The sequence below is a fragment of the Sciurus carolinensis genome, chromosome 2, assembly GCF_902686445.1.
Source record: "Sciurus carolinensis chromosome 2, mSciCar1.2, whole genome shotgun sequence".
NCBI classification, from domain to species: domain Eukaryota; kingdom Metazoa; phylum Chordata; class Mammalia; order Rodentia; family Sciuridae; genus Sciurus; species Sciurus carolinensis.
In genome coordinates, this window is record NC_062214.1 from 80,403,988 (window position 1) to 80,420,138 (window position 16,151).

General features: G+C 35.9%; 1 protein-coding gene across 2 annotated transcripts in view; it reads left to right on the forward strand.

Moving 5' to 3' along the window:
- Nucleotides 1–16,151, forward strand: part of Hmg20a (high mobility group 20A) — a 70,587-nt gene that overhangs the window by 21,725 nt on the left and 32,711 nt on the right. The window contains exon 2 of one of the 2 annotated variants that reach the window (XM_047540866.1): nt 3,821–3,865. The exons of the other annotated variant lie outside the window; for it this stretch is intronic. The gene's annotated coding sequence lies outside the window, so the exon portion shown is untranslated. The remainder of the gene's footprint in view (nt 1–3,820; nt 3,866–16,151) is intronic. 2 annotated transcript variants of the gene reach the window in all.

A 16,151-nucleotide genomic window follows, 5' to 3' on the forward strand; every position in this document is an offset into this window, starting at 1 on the left:
CTTGTTTTTCTGAGTCTGGTGATGATTCACCTTCTAAGTTGAATTCCCTGGTTAAATCTGACATCTGACCTTCATTGACTTCAGGTATTTTATTTGTCTGCCAACTCCTTAGAACCATCAGTTTCATGGTACCTTTTCCCTTGGAGCACATAGGCATGCCAGAATTTCTCTCTCAGCTTACAATAAAGCACTACCAAAAGCAAATGTCTCTTCTCATTCATAGTATATATTCTGCCTCAAAACTTTGACAGAGTTACAAAATGAATATATTTTGTTTGGAATCAAGATTTACTGTATTTAATTCATGTTGCCAGTAATCTTGAGTTAATTTGGATACATTTATTGTTCTAGTCTAATAAAGAAAAAACAATAAGATTATGAGGTTGTAGCAGCTTTGGCTCTCATGAAATGATAATATGGGCAACTGTTAGGATTTGGCTTTTTAAACAGAAGTCCTGAGTACTACTAGAACACACATCTTTAGTGTGAAACTCTAATTCTGTTTTTATGTTTAACTACTAAACTTTGACTCCATAGAGACTTTTGAATGCCTAACAACGCACAATTCCATGAATTCTTCAATTGGCAGCTTGAGGTTAGGGAAATACTTTTCTGTTTGCTCATGAAGTTCATTATGAATCATTCTTTAGGCATAACCAGTGCTTTCCATGTGTTCATCCTTATTCCCAGTGTCTGTCAATATAATCACCACTGACTTAATTTACTTTTTATCTGAGATACACTTCCCATCTTCCCAGTCTAAGCATTTAATGGAAATAAGCATTTTCCAAATTCAAATGAGCTAGGTCTTCTTTGTGGGGAACTCTCTAGCATGCTATTCTAGCATGTTAAACTGAGAGATCTTTCTTCCTGCTCTTATAAACATACACATGTGGCCAGCTATATACTGTAAGTATTGATATATCTTTAAAATTCCTATTTTGAGTAAAATTCTACAAGCTAGTAACCTATTCAACATGAAGCATAACCTTAGAATACTTGGGTTGAAAGAGTAAAGTTCAGGCTGGGCATTGTGGTGCATGCCTCTAATCCCAGTGGCTAGGGAGGCTAAGGCAGGAGAACTTCAAGTTCAAAGCCAGTCTCAGCAACTTAGTGAGGCCCTAAGCAACTCAGTGAGACCCTGTCTCTAAATAAATACAGAAAGGGTCTGGGATGTGACTCAGTAATTAAGCACCCCTGGGTTAAATCCCTGGTACCAAAAAAAAAATAAAATCCAGAGGTGTGGAGAACAAGGCAAATGAAAGAAACATGTACTTAATAAAAATATACAAATCTGGAATTTGGGGAGCTGAAAGGGATCTCAGCAGTCATTAGGTACGTAGATAGCCATGATAATAAATATGAGATTTATAACTGTGAAGGTACCAGTGAGGATGGGATAGGTTATTGCTCTGGTAATAAACTACCACAAAGTCTCAGTAGCTTTTCTTTTACCTTTTCCTCCTTCCCCTCCTCCTCCTCCTCTATCATCATCATCATCATCATCATCATCATCATCATCATCATCATCATTGCTTGTCCAGAGTGGGTCAGTAATGGGTATAGAGGGTTGTGGTATTTTGTTCACTTAGGCAACCAAGCTGACATAAACTCCACCGTAATACATACTTGCATGATCATTGTACTAGGGGAAGGGAAATGGCAAATTGCTTAAGGACTCTCATTTTTCTATCCAGAAGAATCATATATCATTTTCATTCAGTGATCATGTGAGTTACATAGTCGTAGTTCCTAGCTCAGAGGCAGTAAGGAAGTCCTGCTCTGTCACAGTAAACCTGGGCAAGTAAGTTACTTGACCATTCTGTGGATCAGTTTGTTCACCATAAAATAACCACTAATAATAATATGTACCTAATATGGTGGTTGTGAACATTAAAGGAGTAACTCTTATATAAGCCTAGTACTTAGAAGAGTAAATGTTTGCTCCTATTCCAGCTGTCATTACTGTTAATAGGTTTTTACTGTGTGTTGTCAGTACACCCTCTCTTCATTTACAGGGATTACCTCTTGAAACAAATCCTACAGTTGAGGTGCTTTTTTTTTTTTTTTCTTTACTAAATTTTGAGTGAATTTATTGTAGAAAACAGCAGTTACACTTTTTTTCCTCAGAGTTGACGTTGCTACATCTTGATTGAATTAATCAATTTTGTCTTTTAAATGTTTCTAAACACCCAGAGTCAAGCTAGATATTTGTAGAAACTTTGTTGCAAGAATAAATGACTCCTGGGCTGGGGTTATAGCTCAGTGGTAGAGTGCTTGCCTAGAACATGTGAGGCACTGAGTTCAACCTCAGCACCACATAAAAATAAATAAGTAAAATAAAGGTATTGTGTCCATCTACAACTAATTATATATGTGTGTGTGTGTGTGTGTATAATATATATTTAATTTTTTAAAAAGAATAAATGACTCCAGAGAAGGTGCTTCTGTGAAAAACACTATAATGATGAGCTTAAAAGTATCATAACTTTTTCTTTTTTATGTAAAGCAACTTGAAGTCAAATTTCTGAAGGCAAAGAGATAACAGTGGAACTAGTGATGAATCAATTATATTGTTGAGATTTTTCTTAAGTTATTCTAGCAAAAACTAAAACAATGATTTATTTATTTAAAAGTGTATTCCTTTCCTAACAGTTACATAAAAATGTATATTTGTCAACCTCCAATGTATTAATTAAATTAAACCTTACAAGGTTTTCAAAATTTTCAAAATTAAACCTTGTAAGGAAATACCAAGCTCATTGTCATGGTCTGTTCTCCCATAATTAAATGGGATTTTTGTATGATAATTTTAGTGTATTTTTATGTATTTTTATCTATAAAGTTAACAGGATATAAATTGAGTTAGCCATATATTTCTAACCAAGAATAGGAATTTCTCTCATTCTGTTAAAGGAAAAGAAATAAGAAGCAGCACTTTTTCAAACCCTCAGTATCAAAATTTGTCAGTTGCCTGTCAGAAGGTGAATTTAACCTGTCATTTCCTAACCTCCTGTAATTTAGCGTATTAATTTTTCTGTTAAAATAAACACCATAAAACTTAATGCAAATTTAAGTGAATTTTTAATAGAAAATATGACTGTACCCTCATACTCTCCCTCCTAGTCATGCTTACTCTTTTCTGCCTGTAGATCTAATTCTGAAGAGAGAAGAAGAGACACAGACTAGAAACTTATCATTAAAGCTTCTTTCAGGAATAAGCAAAAAACTACTACATAGGTTCTTTTTCTGGAGAGGGAAATAGGGAGATCTAGGTAACAAAATTTTTATCTCTGTGAATTATATTTTTTAAATTTATTTCTCTATTGCATATGAAATTAAAATTTAATTTCAGAAAGTCTGTGATTCTCTAGTCTAGCCAAGTTCTTGCACACCAGCTTCTTGGGAGACAGAAGCAGGGAGATCGGAAGTTCAAGGCCAACCTCAGCAATTTAGTAAATTATTTTTTAAAAGGGTTGGAGATATAACTCAGTGGTCCAGTGCTCCTGGGTTCAATCCCCCTTACTAAAAATAAGTAAATAAAAAGACTGTGGTTCCTGATGGTACTTTCCACTTTGTTTAAAGTAACATAACTATATTACTGAAAGTTGGGAAGCTAAATGAAAGACTAGAAAGCAATTAGTCATAATTCTTCTACCCTAACATGACTACTTTGAACATTTTGGTGTGTTTCCTTTGAATCTTTTTTCTTATGTATTCATTCTTTTAATATACTTAAAATTTGTATAGTAAACTCATAGATATTTCATTGGAAATTTTGTGACGGTTAACAAAAGTCACTTTTGTTTGTTTTTTGCAGAGCATGTCAGGAATTAGTATTTGATCCTCACAATGCCCTTTTGAGGTGAGTAGAGTAGATATTAGTCACATTTTACATTTAAAGGTATGGAAAGCAGAAAATCATATCAAGTCTCTAGTTGGTCCATACTTCATGACAGAAGTACTTGCTAACACAGGCAAGTGGGTACATTTAGTTTGCAAAGAAGTACAGAACAAGTCATCTGCATTTTTTTTTCCCCCTCAGTTACTGGGTATTGAATCTAAGGGCACTTGACCTCTGAGCTATATCCCCAGCCTTTATTTTGAGTCAGAGTCTCGCCAAGTTGCCAAGACTGGTGATCCTCCTGCCTCAGCCTCTGGAGTAGCTGGAATTATAGGTGCTTGTCATTCATTGCACCTGGTCCTTTCTGCAAATTCTTACTCCCTGGGACCTAGTCCTGCCTTATTGAACTAAGGGGAACCTTTGAACAGCAGTAGGCAATTCTGAAAATACAGATTTTAGTAAATACATAAAACATCAAGAATCTTGAAGTGACTTAATTGGTCTGGTTACTCTCCTGTTAAAGTTTCAGCTAAAATGGTTTTAAACTTTTTTGTTCTCATTTGACCTAGAAGCAAGGGAAACAAAATCAGAAGTTTATACATTAAAGAAGTTACTACCTGTGACCACTTGTTCTCATTGTGATGGAGGAATCTGTATGAAGGTTGGGGCCTTATGTCAAATCTGTTATTAGAGGAGACATATTCTTGGGAACTGGTTTGTCAAGAGCTTTAAATATGTGAAGTTTAAATTTATTATTATTTTGTAACTTTCTAACGTCCCAAGCATCATCGACTTTAGAATTTAAAAGCAAAATAGTTCTGAGTTTTTAAATTTCTTTCAGTTTAAATTGTTAAGCACATTCCAATTGTGCCTATTTGTTTCTTTAGGAAAACTCTAAATTTCATTTTATTGTTCACACTAGTGATGACCACTAACTACTTTGCCTCCCTGTAATCAAAGTTTTCTTTTTGTCTTCAACTTCTAGCTGAAGAAATTCCTCTACTACCCAGTATCTTCTCTTTTTTCTTTTAAAGAGAATTTAATTTGTAAATCAGCTGATAGAAATTAAGAACACTTTGCTGTGCCCTGTTTTCTTTTATTACAGTGTAGTAGTAATTTATTTACTTATTTGTGATACTGTGGATTGAACCCAGGAGTGTTCCTCCTCTGAACTACATCCCCAGGCCCCTCCCTTTTTAAAAATATGTTTAATTGTAGATGGAAACAAAACTTTTATTTTATTTATTTTTATGTGGTGCTGAGGATCAAACCCAGTGCCTCATGTGTGCGAGGCAAGCACTCCACTGTGAGCCTCAGCCCCAACCTTCCCCAGCCCTTTTTATTTTCTATTTTGAAACAGGGTTTTGCTAAGTTGCCCAGGCTGATTCAATCTTGTGATTCTCCTGCCTCAGGTTCCCGAGTCATTGGGATTACAGGGGCACATCGCTGGGCCCATCTGATTACCCTATAGTTTTTATAAATGTTCTTTGATTTCCCTTTTCAAACATGTCATTCTTGTAGTCTTCATTGGCTCTTGAGAAGGTAAAGATTTAGGATTTATTGGCCTATAAAAGAAAATAAATATTCTTTCCTCCTATTCAGTGTTGTTTCACAGCTGCAGATTTGAGCTAGAGAAAGCAGTGTAAAAAAAATGTAAGAAGATAGAGGGACAGTGTTTGTTGCGCCAATAAGGACCCTTACCCTAGAGTTGTTAACTATTAATTTTTTATTTGGGTCTGGATATTAGGGACCTCTGTTTGATTCTTTCTTATATATGGCCTTGCTCAGGCTCCATCCTTGAATCCTACCTACCTTGGAGCTACCTACCTTGGCATGAGGCTGGATTTCCAAACATTTAAGTACTCTGAGCTAAGTGTTCCTTCTCAGGTGTTTACTCAGCTGTTGTTTTCTGCTTCCCTCAGTTTTGTAGTGCATCTGTGAATTTATTATGATAAGTGGTAGCTGTTTACCTCCTCATTCAATTCATCAATATCTCATCCCTGTTTTTCTCATGTACTTAAATAAATACCTTAATGCACATTATCACCTTTCTCCTGTTTTAGCTATTCATCCATCTGTTTCTGATCAGATTGTGAACTGTAAAAGGACAAGGGTTTGTTGTAGCTGTTTTAAAATCTCTGTCTTTGATACCTAACACAGTGACATATAGTAAAGTGTGAAAGGCTGTGTTTTTCAGATTTTTTAAAACTCATGTCCCCTTTTGATTAACATAAATTATTCATAAACTATTCTATTAAACCCTCTATGAGAATTACCAAGGTGGGATTGGAAAATACATACATCTTCACCAAACAAGATCATTAACTTTTTTTTTTTTTTTTAAGTACTGGGAATTTACCACTGAGCTATATCCCCAACCCTTTACATTTTTATTTTTTTAAAATATATATTTTTTAAATATTTTTTTAGTTGTTGATGGACCTTTATTTTATTTTTATGTGGTGCTCAGTATCGAACCCAGTGCCTCCACACATGCTAGGCAAGCACTCTACCACTGAGCCACAACCACAGCCCTTCATTTTTTATTTTTTAGACAGGTTCTCGCTAAATTGCTGAGGCTAGCCTACAACTTGCAATCCTGCCTCAGCCTCCTGAGTAGCTGAGATTACAGGCATGTGCCATCATGCCCAGCAAGAACATGAACCTTTTATACTTTGTATATTAATATAAACTTGGTTCCTTTTTCCAAATATAAAATTGAATGTCATTGTAAATGCCTTTTCATATATCACATGACCTCCTAGAGGGAATATGGCTATCCTGGTTTCCTCCTCTTATACACACCCATCTTTTTACTGCTTCATAGTACTCCAGTGTCCCAGAAAATAGGGAAAAAGTACTCTATGCTGGGAAGTAATGCCACGTTTTATTGGATGACTTTAACTCAGTTCTAGTGCTGGTTCAAGTTGGCTTACTTAGGCATTCATCTCCTTGTTTACTAATAATAAAAGCAGTGCTTAGATGGTTTATGCAGGGACCAACAGGCACCATAAAACAGCTAAATAAATGGACTGTGACTCCAAAAGACACACCCTACTTATAAAATGACAAATTTTGCTTTGGCAGAATAAAGTGCTTTTTTATTTTCCCTGTGTTATCACAGTGACTTACATAAAGCTGATACAAAATACTGTTTTTTTCTAGATGCTTGGGTTTTGTGGAGGCTTTTTTGTCACAGCACATTTTGTGTTCTAATAATAACAATTCTCTTTCCGGGGTTCATGGGGGTGGGGCATGTACAGTGATCCAGCTGTCTAAAATGAAATCTAACTCTGCTTCCCCCCAGCCCCTGCCCCAGTAGAGAAGATTGAACCAGGGCACTTTACCACTGAGCTACATTCCTGCCCTTTTTTTCTACACAGGGCCTTCCTAAGTTGCCCAGGCTTATGATCCTCTTGCTTCAACCTCCCACATAGTAGGATTATTGGTGTGTGCCACCACATGCAGCTTGCAATTTCTTTTGATGATCCAGTAATTCTATGATATTTAAGAATGTGATTCAAAAGTTTTACAAACTTTTACTTCAAAAAATCTACAAAGATAGAAGTTTTATGTTTGTTTCTAATTCTACTCTCTTCCTCTTCCTGCTTGTTTTTTGAGAATACTAATGTCTTCCAAACAGATTATAAAGCAGAGCTACTACTGCTTGACTCGAAGCACAATCTTAATCACATTGTGAAGGTGATTAAAAAAAAAAGTTTGTTACTGAAATGTACAGTCTTTAGGCATTTGCATTAGGTAGAGGCTGAATTTTTAATTATTTCTTTTCTGGCCAAAAAAATCACTACATTTAGTTTTAAAAAAATTACAAGTAGTATGTTTTCAGTATAGCCCACCCTTTATCACTAATCAGGTGGTAAGAATTTAGCTAAAAGTATTTGAAGACCTCATTTAACAGATTTTATTCCTAAATTTTGTTCAGTTAAACTTAGAACTTGACTCTGCCTTCAGAATATGCCAAGAATCTGACTCCTTCTCACCAGCTCCACTGTGACCACTCTGATCTAAGCCATTATTTGCTTTTAGCTGGATCATTGCTGAAACTTCCCACATGATCTCCACACTTTCACCCTTTTTCCTCTCTACTTCTTAGTCTATTCTCAAAACAGCAACCACAGTAATCCTATAAAAATGTTAGATCCCATGCCTCATCTACTCAAAACTTCCTAGAAGCTTCTCATCTCAGAGTAAAAGCCAAAATCCTTACTAAAACCTACAGAGCCTTCCATAATCTGATATCCCAGTTAACTCTTAGACTAGCTCAGTCCAACCACACTTGCCACCTCCTTGAATCACACCAAGCACAGTCCTGGGTATTAGTTGTCTGCACCCCCCAGACTGCTCTCTCCCCACATCTATGCACGGTTCCCTCTTGAATCTCCTTTAACTCTTTCCCCAAAAGGTGACTTCATTGAAGCCTTTCTTGACCTCTCTATATAAAAGTACAGATACTGCCTTCCCTTGAACTCTTTCTAACCTCTTTTCCCTACTGTAGTTTTTTCTTAGTACTTGTCACTATGTATTATTATTCATTTTACTTACTTTTTGTTGTTTTTATCTGTCTGTCCCAGTATACTGTGACCCTTGTGAGGGCAGGGATTTTGCCTGTCTTAATCACTGATGTATCTATCCTCAGTGCCTACCTAGAAAATGCCTAGAATTATAGAGGCCCAATAAATATTTGTTGAATTAATGAATCAGTTTCCATGGAGTTTAGTTCCTAGGCTATCCTACCAACATTTTGAAAAATCAAATAGTAATAGTATTAGTTATAGGAGCCTGAGCTCTAAACTCTAGGAATATTTTCTGCCCACTCCAGCCAAACACACCTCCTTATGCCCATCTCTTAAATCCTTACTGAAAGAGCCTTATTACATTAACTGCCTCCCCTTTTCCCAACCCTCCCCCAAAAGTAAATACTTACTCCCAGAATACCTCTCATCTTTTTCCTTCTTATCTCTCAATAAAACCCTGTAGTGAAAAAGTTATTAACTGAATTTCACTTAAATGAACCCCAGTTAACTGCCTGGTGGGATTAGCCAGTGTTGTCTTTCCCACTGTAAAACATATTGACGATTGCCTGCTGAATGTTCTTGGCTAAATGTTCACAGCTGGTAGACAAGCGCTAGTTAAGGCTTTGTGCTTTCACTTCCTCCAGTTAAATTTGTCTGCATACTGAAGTCAGTTGTATTTATGCCCAAACCTGTTTATACCAGTTTTATGTTAAAATAAATTAAATAATTATAATATACTAAGTATATAATATACAGTATGTTTTTAGGATGAACTGTATTTTATTAAAGCATCTTTAGGCTCACAGAAAAAAAGGTGGGGGGCAGGTACTGGGTTCCCATATATTACCTTTCTCCACACAAAGCATAGCCTCCCCAACTCTAACAGTGAGCTCACATGAACACATTATCACCACAGTTTATATTAGGGTTCTGTTTGGTGTTGTTCATTGTATGAGTTTTAACAAACATAATGACATGTGTCCTCCATTGTATTATCCTGCTAGAGAGTTCCACTGCCCTAAAAAAATCTGTGTTCCACCTGCTCACTAAACCCTGACAATCATTAATCATTTTACTGTCTGTAGTTTTATTTCTTCCAGGATGTCAGATAGGAAAATTCATATAGTATATAGCCTTTTCAGATTGGCTTCTTTCATTTAATAATATGCATTTAAATTTTCTCCATATCTTTTCATGGATTGATTGTTTATTTTGTATCATTGAATAATTCTATTGTGGAGGTATTTTATGGTTTATCCACTCCTTATTGAAGGACATCTTGGTTGTATACAAATTTTGGCAATTATGAATAAAATTACTATAAACATCCATGTGCAGGTTTTTATGTTGACATAAGTTTTCAGTTCATTTGGATAAATACCAGAGTACGATTGCTGAATCATATGACTATGGTTAGTTTTTTAAGAGCTGCTGAACTGTATATTTCATAGTAACTGTACCATTTTGCATTCCCATTAGCAATGAAGGAGAATCACTGTTATTCCATGTTAGGGTTTGAATATGAGGTATCCCCCAAAAGCTCCTATGTTGATGCAGGAATGTTCCGAGGTGAAATGATTAGATTATGAGGGCTGCGACCTAATCGGCAGATTAATTCATTGATGGGTTAATAATTTAAATGGACTAATAGAGTAGTATGGTAGCATGACTAGAGGAAGTAGGTTACTTGAGGTGTGCCTTTAGGGCTTAGATATTTTTACTTGCCCCCCTCTCTCTGCTTCATATCTATAATGAGCTGAGCAGCTTTCTTCCACCATACCCTTCCACCATTATGCTTGGCCTCACTAAGAACCAGAGCAGTGCAGTTGACCAGTCATGGACCGAAACCTCTGAAACCATAAGCCCAAAATAAACTTGTCCTCCTCTAACTTGTTCTTGTCAGCTATCTTAGTCACAGTAACAACAAGCTAACTAACACACTGTACTTGCCAGCATATGGAATTGTAAGTGTTTTGAACTTGGGCATTTCTAATAAGTATGTGATGGGTAGCTAATTTTGTTTTAATAGGCAAGTGTTTATTAACATGTATTGAATATCATTTAATATGCTTATTTTCCATCTTCATATTTTCTTTGATGGTGCATTTATTCAGGTCTTTGACCCATTTTCCAAATTGACCCTTTATGAGATATGTCTTTTGCAAATATTTTCTCCCAGTAACATGACTTATTTCTCATTTTCTTGATTTTTTTTTCAGAATACAAATTTTTGTCTGAAATGAGTATAGTTATTTCCACTTTCTTTTGATTGGTGTTAGTGTGGTATATCTTTCTCTACCCTTTTACTTTTATATATCTTTATACTTAAAGTGTTTTTCTTTTTAGATGACATGTAGTTAGGTCTTAGTTTTTAATTCACTTTGATGGTCTCTTTATTTTAATTGATGTATTTAGATCATTGGTATTTAAGGTGATTATTGGTATACCTGAATTAAAATTTGCCATATAATAAGAATCATTAATCTTACTTTTTTATTCATTTTCTGATGCTCTTTTCTTATATAATTCTAAGATTATGAACTATATCGTTTTCCTTTTCTCTGAAGAATTTATTTTGACATTGCTTGTAAGTCAAAGCAATTGATAATAAATTGCCTAAATTTTTTTGTCTGATAATTTTTTGAAAGATAATTTTGCAGGGTGCAGAATTTCAGTTTTTGTTTTTTTCTACAACACTTGAAATATTTCACAGCCCCGGGGTTTTTGTTTGTTTGTTTGTTTGTTTGTTTGTTGTATTTTAAATATACAGTAGGAACATTTATTTTAACACTTCTAGAAGACATTTCTCTAGGCCTGATAATTTGATATAAAAATCAAACCCATCATACTTTCTCTATCAGTCTCTCTACATCAAGGGCAATCAGAAATTTGCACAACATGAATATTTGCTTCTGAAACAAAAATTATAAATTAAGTGATAACAAAAATACACAAATCAACTGGACTCTAAACAAATTTCTGATGAATTCTTTTCCCTTTCCCCCAGTCACTTAGAGCTTCTGTCTTTAGCCTCATTCTGCTCCTTTTCCTTTCTTTGCTTGGCCATGAACTTCTCTGTATTCTGCTTATGATGTGTACTCTTGCAGTGATTTGTCATTGCTTTTTCACCTGGGTAGAAGAGGAAACAAATTGGGCAGCAGAATCCAGCCTTCTGTATAAGAAGCTTCCTTCAGTTGAGGGACAAAGGATTTTAAGCAAAGTCTGCCCATAGTTGTATTTGTTCATCAAATATATGTTTGACAAATACCATTGGTGTGCTCAAAACTAGGCTGAGGGGAATTTAAAGGTAAACAAGGCTGTGCCTCTGACAGTGAGTCAGATGTTATAATGGGGATTCGGAACAGGGTTCTCTGGGAGTGCTTAAAAGGCTTGATTGATCCAGGAAAACATACTGAAAGAAGGCTCATCTGAGGTGAGACCTGGAAGATGAGTAATTAATTAGCCAGTACAAAAGGAATTGGAATACCAAAGTATTCCAAATGTCAGACACCAAATAGCAGCTATGAGATGTGGAAGTGAGAGAACATGGTATTTTTTTTAAGTAGAAAGCAATTTAGGGATGTCAAGACAATTTAATGAGGGAAGAATCATCTTTTCAACAAATGACGTTGAAACAACCTGATAATTTACTTGCAAAAGAATGAATATGGACTTCTATGTACATTATGTATGAAAATTGATTCAAAATAGATCAAAGAAATAAAAGTAAGAGCTAAAAATTAAAAAGTATTATAGGAGTGAATCTTCACAACCTTGCATTAAGCAATGTTTTTTTTTTGTTTGTTTTGTTTCTGTTTTTGAGGGACTAGGGGTTGAACCCAGGGGCACTGTACTACTGAGCTACACGCCCAGTCCTTTTTTATTTTTATTTTGAGACAGGGTCTCAATAAGTTGCTGACTCTTGCCTCAAACTTGTGATCCTCCTGCCTTGTCCTTCCCAGTTTCTGGAATTGTATGTGTGTGCCACTGTGCCCAGTTTAGGCAATGGTTGCCTAGAGCAACCAAAGAGAAAAAAATTGGGCTTTAAAATTAAAAGCCTTGGTGCTTCATAAGACACTATCAAGAAAGTGAAAAGACAGCCCAGAGAATGGGAGAAAATATTTGCAAATAATATATCTGATAATGGTCTAATGTCAGCCCAAATGGTCAACAAATATACAACTAACTCAATATAAAACTGGGTAAAGGATTTGAATGGACAGTTCTCAAAAAAAGATACACTATACAATGGCCAATACACATATGAAAAGATGCTCAACAACATTACTCATTAGGGAAATACAAACCCAAGTCACAATGAGATCCCATTTTACATCTAGTGGGATGGCTGGAATCAAGTGTGTGAGAATGTGAAGAAACTGGAATCATAACACATTGCTAGTAGGAATGTAAAATGGTGCTGGTGTTCTGGAAAATAGTTCAACTTTTCCTCAGAATATTAAAATTAATTTACTATATGTTTCAGCAACTCTACTCCTCAGTATATACCCAAGAGAAATGAAAATATATCCATATAAAAATTTACACATGGATGTTCACACGCAGCAACATTCCAGTAACCAAAAAGCAGAAACAGCCCAAGTCTATTAACTGATGAATGGATAAACAAAATGTGTTATAGCCATAGAATGGAATATTATTCGACTATAAAAAGGAATGAAATGTACATGCTACCCTTGAAAACTGTATGCTAAATAAAAGTAGCTGGACACAAAAGACCACATATTGTATGATTTCATTTACTGTACATGAAATGTCCACAACTGGTAAATTCGTAAAGGCAAAGAATAGATTAGTGGTTGTGCAGGATCAGGAAGAGGAGAGAATGGAAACTGACTGCTAATGGGTATCAGGTTTCTTACTGGGGTGATAGAAATGTTCTAAAATTGATTATGGTGTTGATTGCACAATCTTATAAATATACCAAAAATAAGCAAACTGGATACTTTACAATTGTAAATTTTATGATAGTTGCTCCTTGATATCCCTTGGGAATTAACTACAAGAACCCGTCCCCATACCAAATTCTGGAAATGCTCAAGTCCCTTATATAAAATAGTATAGTAGTTGCATATAACCTACACACATCCTCCCATACAGTCTAAATCATCTCTATCATACTTGATACAGCATAAATCATATGTAAATAGTTATAATGTATTGTTTAGGGAACAATGACAGTGAAAGTACAGAGGCAATTTTTTTTCCCAAGTATTTTCATTCTGCAGTTGGTTGAATCTGCAGATGTGGAGCCACCTACAGTGTGGATGATGGACTATATTTAAAAAAACAAGTTAGGATGCTGTTTGGTATAGGAATGGGGAATATAAAAAGATGAAGCTGGGTTGGTGGCTTTTGGGTGAGTTAGGTTTGAACTGGGTTGTAACATTGATGGAGATGAAGTGGCAGCTAGGAAATATCCTAAGAATATGTAGAAAGATTACTGAGAGCACTGAGGGGTTAGTTGTAGTTAGAATCTATAAATTTATAGTAACATTTTTTATTTTGTCATTTTTCCCCTCCATTTTAAGCCAGAATTTAATGTTGATCTACATGAAGTATACAGAAAAAGAGCAAGGCGAGGGAATTGAAGTGTTGGCAAGCCAAGCCCAGTGGCATGTGCCTCTCTAATCCACACTAAGGAAGCTGAGGCAGGAGGATTGTAAGTTCAAGGCAACTTAATGAGACCCTGTTTCAAGAAGAAAAAAACATGAAATGGGCTGGAAATGTGGCTCAGTGATAAGAGTGCTCCTGGGTTCTGTCCCCAGTACCACCCAAAAAAAAAAAAAAAAAAAAAAAAAAAAAAAAACAGTGTTAGCAAAAGAACATTTGAAATGTAACTATGGAATCCCAGCTGGACAAGGAAGAGAAAATCAAGGGTCAGTGAGGAGAAGGTCAGTTGTAGTAGGAGAAATTAAGAAAGCTGAAATGATAGAAATGGTCCAGGATTTTTAATTCAAGCTTGAGCCAAGTAACCTGGTTTTTAAAGGACCTGCGAGTTTTTGCCATCAGGATTGAAGTATGGAAAAGGAGGAGGGCAAAATCCCTCCTCTCAGCTCTGGTGTGATTGGAGAGTGGTGTTTTAGGGAAGAGTCACGCAGCATCTCCATGAGAGGACCTAATGAAGTGGGACTGACACGTGTAAAGAAAAGAGAGGGCATGAAAGAGCCAGCCCCAGGAAACAGAAGTACAAATGATGCTTCAGCACTTGGAGCAACGTAGTCTCATTGATGAGATTGTCCCCTTCCACAGGAAAAGTTTCCAAAGCAAAATTTCTCAAACTCCACCTAATTTTCTTTGTTCTGATCCCAAATTGGTCAAAGCAGTATTCTGATTATGATTTGTCTCTCCAGATACAGAATGTGTTGTCAGTAATTATACTTAATATAATTCTCATTACAATTTTTGTAATCATTATTAAAATATCTTAAATTGACCTTTCATTTTTTGGTAGATGCGCGTGTGTGTGTGTGTGTGTGTGTGTGTAATTAGTGTTACAGGGAATCTTTGGTTTACCAAAGCTGGTTCAGAGTGTAAGCCCCTGAGTAATACCGTTTCTGAAGCTTACCTTCACTGGGTAAGTTCCCTCTGCAAGGAAACATTGGCATGATAGACCTACTATGTAAACTGCAGTGGAGAAGCAGACTTGTATATTGTTTTGTCTTGAACGAATATGTCTTCTTTCCTCTTTCAGGGGAGCATTCGTTGCATTTCTTAAATGCTTTGCATAGGATTTCAAAGTTCAGTTTTACCTCTGTACTGGGGCTTTATCAGGCACAGATGCTGCACTTGAATGGTTTCTGGCATTCAGTGACTTAGTAGCCATGATTCAGTTTGAATCACCCTCTCACAGACCAAATGAAAGCACATTCTTGCAGGATCCATGCCATATTCTTGGGAATCATTTTATTTTCCAACTTATTAGACTAGTTCAGAGACCTTTGGGTTTCACTGGACTTTTCTTCATTTCCTTCTTTTGTTGTTCTTGGCCCCCTCACCTTCCACCCACTTTATTACTCATTTCTTAGGGACCTGACTACTCAGAAACACTGAGAAAATATCTGCAGCCATATGGGTTGAGTAAAACAAACTTTAAGAGAGAGGGGCAGGGGAAAGAAATATGTGTTCTCTGAACTTCCTTTGTTTATATGATCTGTTTATATGTTGTTAAGGTTAAGGCTATGCTGTCCAGCTGCCTCCCAAATTTTCAAAAATGACCAAAGATATCTGGGTTACATTCTTAAGAGGGTCATGTTGGCATAGTGAATGAAAAGACACTTCATTTGTCTCCCACGAGATAATGTGTCTACTTTGGAGGTGTGGGAGCAATGCCAAGAGCTTCAAATGCAGAATCTTGAGGTTCTTGAAAAGCCAAGAATTTCCAGGGACACTTTTAGAAAGACACTAGTCTACTGAGCCCTTTTAAGGTTTGAAGGTCTATACCTGGCTGTTCGAATGATTGCCCAGTACAGTTAGGCTCTGTGTGATTGTTTTCTTTTTTCTTGTTCTTTTTCTTTTCTTTTCTTTTTTTTCTTTTCTTTTTTTTTTTTTTTAAAGCACAGACGGAGGTTTACTTAGGAAGGTGAATAGACATTCAAGGAAGAATGCAGGAATTGATAGTTTTCTTTTGGTGAAATGAGCATTGGCACTGGTGTAAGGTAAAGTTAGCAGCTCTGAAAGCCTGGGATTTCATCTGTCTTGTATAATATGAATTAAAATTCAAGTACATGTGAGTTAGGATCATTCTAGAA